The sequence below is a fragment of the Carassius auratus genome, unplaced genomic scaffold, assembly GCF_003368295.1.
Source record: "Carassius auratus strain Wakin unplaced genomic scaffold, ASM336829v1 scaf_tig00216983, whole genome shotgun sequence".
Lineage (NCBI taxonomy): Eukaryota > Metazoa > Chordata > Actinopteri > Cypriniformes > Cyprinidae > Carassius > Carassius auratus.
The window spans coordinates 1-7,849 of NW_020528835.1; the positions used below are offsets into that span (position 1 = coordinate 1).

Here is a 7,849-nt window from a genome sequence, read left to right on the forward strand (position 1 = left end):
AAGTCGCACCTGACTATAAGTCGCAGACCAGCCAAACTATGAAAAGAATTGCGATTTATAGTCCGGAAAATCGGTAATGGCCAGATAAAAAAAACTCACTGGTTGCTCCATTTTGTTTGAGGCCGCTAGGTGGTCTTGCAGGTGCTACGTTTGTCCCCACTCCTGCACTTGCCACAGAACTGCTTCCATTTCCACCCAACCCGCTCTCTCCAGTTCCTCCTCCAGGTGCTGTGCCCACATGGCTCACAGGTATCTGTGCAGACCCCTGGAGAGCCGTCTGGCCCGGTACCAGGTTTAGAATCCCTCCGGTCAGAGAACCATGACCCGGACTGGACCCTAGCAAGCTGATACCAACCCCTGTCCCCGTGCCATTACTGGTTGCGCCCGTGTTAGTTCCCCCTGCACCTCCGCTCGGTATAGACATGCCAGAACTACCACTACTGCTCCCTACTGGACCACTGGAGGCACCACCTGATGTTCCTCCAGCAGCTGCCTGGGCATAGGGAGCAGGGTTAGAGCCTGAGAGAAGCGCCGCCATGGTGTTGAGAGAACCAGACATGCCTGCCATGCCCAGACCTGGCATCTGAGCTCCACTACTGCTGCTGGTCACTGTCACGCTCCCCTTCACAAGGCCCAAACCCAGTCTAGAGCCCTCAACCCCAAGAACAGATGAGGCCTGGGACTGGGAACTGGAAGTTACTGGGCCAGGTGTGCTGGAACTAGGCAGAGAGGCAGTGGTGGAGGCAGGTAACGTGGGGTGGCTAGGAGGACTAGGTGTGTTGTTGGAGGGTGTAGATGTCGAGGAGAGTTTGACCTGTGGCTTGCTGCTGAGACTGAGAACATGCTGCTGCACTGCGCTGCTAAAGCCTTCCCAGCAGACTGCTGCTCCCAGAGATCGCTGTGCAGCCACCAACAGCAGTCGCCACAGAAACCAGTGAAGAGGAGGAGGAGGAGCCTGAGGAGGAGCCCGACGATGAGGCGGATGACGAGAACGACGAGAGAGATGGGTTGCCATTCTTCACAGGAGACTGATCAGAGCAAGAAAGCCATGAGGTTAGAAACACCATATTTTTCATTAAGCATACATGTGATTTAAAGGGATTGTTCACTTAAAACAGCCATTTTAATAAAGAAACAAAAGCCTTCTTTAAGTTTGAAAGCTTTAGTTTCCATTCACTGAAATAAAGTCATACAGGTATGGAACAACCTTTAACTGACACTGATGCTGAGGTCTTCCACCTGACAGACTTCACTGTCTGTAGATCGACCTCTCTTTTTCCTCCGAAATCTCCTGAGTAAAACATTCACACACAATATATAGTAAGACAATTAATTCTGTGACCAAAGTCAATAAAAGGTACGAAAAGCGCATGATGGGTGTCTCTATGTCATACAAAAATGACCAAAATCCTATGCAGACTAGACTGAGACAAGAGGAAGAATGCAAGAAAATGGTTTACCATTGGGCCTGTTGCAGGAGATGGAGGGATGGGGGAGAGGAAGTGGTGGAGGTCGGTGTGCTGCTGGACGGGAGGAACATCTCATCTTCAATATGGCCCTGAGGAGGCGTTGCAATCAAAGTTGTTGCTAGAGAGAAAGAGATGTTTAGAAATGCGACCCATCTTGACAAAGCCATATCATTTAAAAAAAAAAAAACTTCCATCCCACGCACACACAAACTTACGTATTTCCTCCAAATCCAGATCATCATAGATGAACTCATTCTCTTCGAAGTCTGGGTCTTGTGAAGAGTCAATATAATATTCCACATCATCTTTGATCTTATGGATAGAGTCAACCTGGATCGAATCATTATCCAACATCCTCAAGATGGTCTCTAGCATTAGAATGTGGTGCCGGTGTCTTTCGATTAACCTCTTTAGCTCTTCAATCCGATCCTGCTTCTAAACACAAACACAATAAACAGCTTTCCATAGGACAGAAATGTGTGAGAAGCTGAGAACAATCTGAGGTCTTAAACAGTGAGGCTTCACATAATATTGAATACATATATAGGAAAGCAAATCTATAATAAAATAAGAAAAGCAGAGGAAAGAATGAGGAGAAATGGAAAGTGAAATGCCGACCTCTTTGTCTCCTTTCTTCTTCCGTGTTTGAACAGAGAGGGACTCAACTTCACTCTCAAACTGGTCCACCTGCATGTTCAAAGTGTCTATTGTGTTCTGTGAGAGAGAGAAATCATGTCATTAGTGCACTACTTGCATCCTGTTCACAGTTTTTCTACCCACAATGTTATCCATGAGCCCTCTTGTACCGTGAGCCACTGTTCTGTTTCCTCCTTCTCTTTCTGCGCCGGGTCCACTTTCTGAGCCAAGCCCAGCCCCTCTTTAGAGTAGGCTTTTGTCTTGGTTTCTCTTTCAACAACCTTAAATCGCTCCATTTGCTGAGAAGAAAGAGACAGTGATCCAGGTTAAGCAGTCCAATCTTGACATTAAACGTGAGAAATAGATCTAAGAATTCATGAGGCAAAATGTAAGTGTTAAGCCAATGCACTGATATTTTTATCAAAAGTACACAAGTATTTTGCACACTGTTTTAAGCGCATTCCAATAAAATAGCATTGAGGAATCAGGCAAAACCCTTGTACCGTTTCAATAAGCTTCCGGTTCTCCACTAGCTGCCGTTTGTCTTTGATCTCATTGGACGCCACCCATGTCTTAATCTGGTCTCGTAGCCGCTAAGAAGAAAAACAGGTGAGAACAATTATACTGATTGCGAACACATATTTTTCTCTTGGTTCTAAAGAAAGTGTACAATAATTCATTCTACGCAACAGCTAGTTTCGCTTCTCTAAATTCATTGCCCAAGAAGTGATCCAAAAGTGCAACTTAGTCCAACAGCAAGAAATGCTTCTCTGTTTGTAATTAATCCATGTTCATACGATTCCAGAAAGCCTTAAAAGAAGCTAAATATAGAATGAGCACATCCTCACCTGGAGCTTTTTTATCTCTTTCTTGAGATCGGCTTCATATTTTTCCTTTTGATTGGCATTGGCTGCATTATGAAGCTGAGAATGAAATGGATTATTAAAATACAACAACAGGTGCACGATTCCTTTAGCTTTTTGAATTACACATTGGCTTTTGAGTTGTTAACGTCTCACCTTTTTCCAAATGTCTTCAAATTGTTCAACGCCTTCAGCAACTTTTTTCAAACATCGATCTATTTCACCTGGTTGTGTGAAGCATATGAAGTCTTAAGATCATATGATGATTTAGAAAACCTCTCAAAAGAAACTTCTGCGTATTTGCAACTGGCAGGGGAGAGTAGAGATATAATCTTACCTTGTAGTTTTCTCTTATCAGCCATGGCTTCGCTATGATACTGTCTTCATACCTTCTGTCACTGCAAGCACATCAGAGAGACTGGTAACTTATACCGTATTCAGTGTGCAGTGAAGGCAGATGGTAAGTTTTTCTACTGCTCCTAAAATAGATCTCATCTATATAGAATAGTCTGATATCATAACACCCCGCTTAATTAATTTTAAAACGATTAACTACTACCTTCAAAGTTACATTTTAATCAAGTTCTTTCCAGGTCAACAAATAAACACAACTTTCACCTTTGCAATCCCCCTAAATAAGAAAAAATATGAAGAATTTTGATGACAGCAAGCCTTGATCGTCCTCATAGTTTAAATCACTTGGACGGTAACGCCAACACTACCACAGCGCGTTCACGCAGATTTACGCAGCCTCTGATCACTGAGCACTAGCCACCAAGATGCTAACGTGTTAGATTAGCGTTATTTCATCGCCATACCTCATCTACACTCATAATATGTAACCCTAGCAGTATATATAGACAGTATAATGTATAGTTCTGCAGTTATTATGGATTAAGCTGCTCTTGTTGAGATGTCGAGCAGCGCTGACGGCTAACGATCTGCTAGCACACACATAGTTTTTCCAACAGAAGGTGTGAGGGATTTAAACTGTTGAAATTGAATGCACAGTCGTCGTATACCTTTTTCAAACGTGTGTAATATTCGTCAGTATCTCTATGTGACAGCCACGACCAATATATCCGCTAATTCCTTGTTTCAAATTTGGTAATGTTTTTAGCTCGTCAGTCCCCCTTCTGTTCAGTAGTACATTAAAGATGGACGGCAGACTCCGCCCACCGCTCGCTACTGAAGGTCCCGCCTCTCGTCTTTTTTTCGTTCTTGTGATTCATTAAAAATGTCTGTCAATCATTTCTCAAGTTGTGACCATTTCCGCATTGGGTGAAAGGTTATATTTACGGAAAAGACCATTCTCTTTACAAAAATCGACTTCTCCTGGGCCTAACACCATTTTTATTTATTTGTAACGACTGTACTAGTTTGTATAGGAAAATGTAATACCTGAAAAATGTGTTTTTATAAAGGAATTGATTGAGGGAGAGTGTGTAATAATGATGACATTTTATTTGATTAGATTTATTTCAGATTTGATTTTTAAATGCAAAATATCAATAACAGAAAAACACAATAATTTAGATATGGGGCCTATTCCTATGGGAATTTTCAATAGCTATTATAATAATACATGATAATCATGATTTACCTTCTTGACTGAATCAATTTACCTTTTTTTATTATTATTATTTTTTGTTTTTGTTTTCCTTGACTTAATATGATCAAATTAGAAATAATTATAATGATAAAAATAGAAAATGTTATTATCCATAAATGTATATTTTATCCAAATTATCCATCATTTCTTATCAGAACAATATATTTTCTAACATGAACGTGAATCTTTTTATTTTAAATAAATATATGAGTAAAAATAGCTCTTTAACATTAATTCATAATTTTGCCCAATCAGATAATTACATATTTCTTTTTCTCTTTGTGAAACCTTGAACCAAATTACATCAAATCTTTTGAATAGTATTGACATCTTGATTGTTCATGTTTCTTAAACTATTTTTATAACATATATGCTATACTTATATAAATGATCTCATTAAATATATAAATGACCATTTCAGTTATGATTAATGTTTTATTAAGCATTTAATTTAATTTCATTCCACATCTCTGAATGCAGACATATAACCTCTTTTCACAGTTTCATTATAAAATAAATAAAACAGTATACAGGTGAAGTATCAAGGTCTGTTAACAAAACATGATCAAAAATATGTTCTGCCCTTAAGGTTCTCAGCCTTTTTCTATTCTTTAAATACGATTGGTTTTATATGTGATTTAGCTTCAGTGCTGTGCATAATTTGACTGAACAAAACTAAACATTAACTGCAAATAACTGTATAGTCGTAATAAAATTAAATGTTAAATATCTCTCTCTCCAATAATCAAACATAATATAAAAGTAGTAAACAAGTTCTTCAACAACGCGCAAAAGCGTATTTTATCAATGATAAGGGCTGGCCACACAGATTGTATTTGATGATTGTACGTTTAACACGTCAATCATCCTGTTGTCTCCGCCCACCGTGTCGATAGTGTTCCTGAAACCGCTCGTGCCTCCCTCCTCTACAGCTCAGGAAACCTGGATAACTCGCCGGGGGTGGGGGGGCAAAAAACAAACAAACAAACAAACAGGTAAGTACTGTATTAATCTCTCTCTGTCGTTTATTGTTATTATTACTATAGTCATTTATTTCCGTAAGACACATAAAAGTTTCTAGTTCTCCCTATTTGGTGAACAATTTAAACAGAAGCGGATCCGTTTTCAGTTTGATGTCTCGAGCTCCCGTCAGCTTGGCTATTGAAATGACACATGTTTGCTGAATACTCTGTTGTCTTCATCGATAAAACCGAATTTTGTCTTTACCAGCTTTACGATTTTAACTTCCACAGTTAAAAAGAAAGTCCACTCATATTCATGTGATATGCTAGTTTCTTGTGTTGGCCTGACATCAGCTAAGTTAGCTGTGTTTATATGTGAGTTTGGTTCTGAGTTGCTAAGAAACTGCAGTTGCACTTATTAATTTTCTTGCCATTCGTTTCTATGATGGTTTAAAATAGCATTTTGCCTTTTTGTACAAGATATCATAGATGCATTTTGTTTCTGCATTCATTTTTATGATCATACCTCATAAACTCACAAATGTCACTAGATGAGCTGCCTTTTGCATGTAAAACCCTGATTTAATGCAAGTACACTCAGATGATAAAAGCCTGATTTCCCACTCGTAACACTTAAATTAATTTGTGACTGTGACAGCTGACTGAACACCTTTAACATTCTGAGACACTTTTTAATTTTATAAAGTTATTTGATTTGCAATGTGACAGAGCTTTGCATTTTACCTGTGCTCAACTGGCAACATTGTATTTTTAACTTCATAACGACTCACCTAAAGAAAGGTAAAGCAACCGTGAGCAAAGGTCATTAGTGCTTTTATTTTATAATCTGTGAGGTCGCAACTGACTAATTATAGTCAAAGCCTTTGAAATTGCTTTGGCGTATCTGAATAGGTCTTGAAACTATCATATAATTTAATGCAAAACAAAAAAATTGCATTAAAACTCTTTGTGATGAAAGGGTCAAAGCGTGCACATATGTGTGAGAACCCAGACAGCCAACAGAGCTCCTTTTGGCTCCTGAAAGGTAAAGCTTGAGACAGCCTGAGAGAGGAATGTACTTTTGGTCTACTGTGGGTTTTGATTACTTGACAGTGTCGCCGGCCAACTTTTCAGGGACACATGAGGACAAAGTGGACAAGTTTATTTGAGTTTTAACAATTATTAAGACTTCTGCATTGATTTCGCAGAAGTCTTAACAAGCAGAAAATTAAAGTGCATGATAAGAGTATATCTGCATTTTGGTCAAATTCCAAAACAAAGTCTGCAGAATGTTGAACTACAGCTTGAACATCATCCATTTCATCCTAGATATTTACAGACTGTGTCGATAAATTAGGCCTCTCAATTGCAGGCATTTCCTGTCAGCCTATGCTCATACTATGAGAGCTTAATCTGTTGAATCTGTCGTCAGTTCACATTTCAAACATTCCTGTTCTCCACTGAGTAAAAAATTGCGATTACATCTCAACTGTAGTTTTCATTCATGGTCCTGGTGTTGCGTTTCAGGCTCAATTGCGGAATTTACATTATGTAGTGTCATCCAAGATTGATGCAGGACAGGTGTAATTCCACCCCAGACTGTCTGCTAAAAATTTAGCTTTTTTGCCATTACAGGAATACATTACAGTTTAAAAACATATTAATATATAAAGTTATTTTAAGTTGAATTAAGAGACTTCTTTAAAAAAAAAAAATATTTGGAAGGTAGTACATCTTCCATAATAAAAGGTCCTCAACTTCTATTTAGAATAATATATTGTTCATGTTCTTAGGGTTCATATATATTGCTTTTTAGGATGTAGAATATCATGTTTAACTGCGAAAGGTAATCTTACTCTTTCTGTCTCTCTCCAAACCTTTTCTTCTCTGCGCAGCAGGGCACCTTTAACATCGGATAAAGAGGTTTACCATGCCCTGAGACCCTGTTCCAGCTGTCCTACTCGTTCTGTATTCTGTGTTTTATTTATTTCCTATTTTGAGGACCATCTTGCAAGGGTTGAAGAACAGAATTCAGCGTTCATGGATATAAAATCCTGGATTTTCTGGCATTTTTTTTTTTATTGGTTGAACTAAAACACGATTTCTCCGCACTACTACAGTCTCTGACACTATTTTAAACCAAAACCAGAAGTGACATCCCTGTTCATCTCTATCACTTCCTAATCCTTGTTGTTTTTGGAGAGGAACTGTATTTTTAGTCAACCACCTTGATAAGGTTTCATTTGATACTTCTCAAACAATATCCTCGGCTGGGCCGTTACGTTTGCTCTCTGTGCTTGTTTTTGT

At 38.9% G+C, this 7,849-nt stretch overlaps 1 pseudogene; it reads right to left on the reverse strand.

The window, feature by feature from the left end:
* Nucleotides 1-45: 45 nt before the first annotated feature.
* Nucleotides 46-4,148, reverse strand: LOC113099625 (CCR4-NOT transcription complex subunit 3-like; annotated as a pseudogene).
* Nucleotides 4,149-7,849: the final 3,701 nt, after the last annotated feature.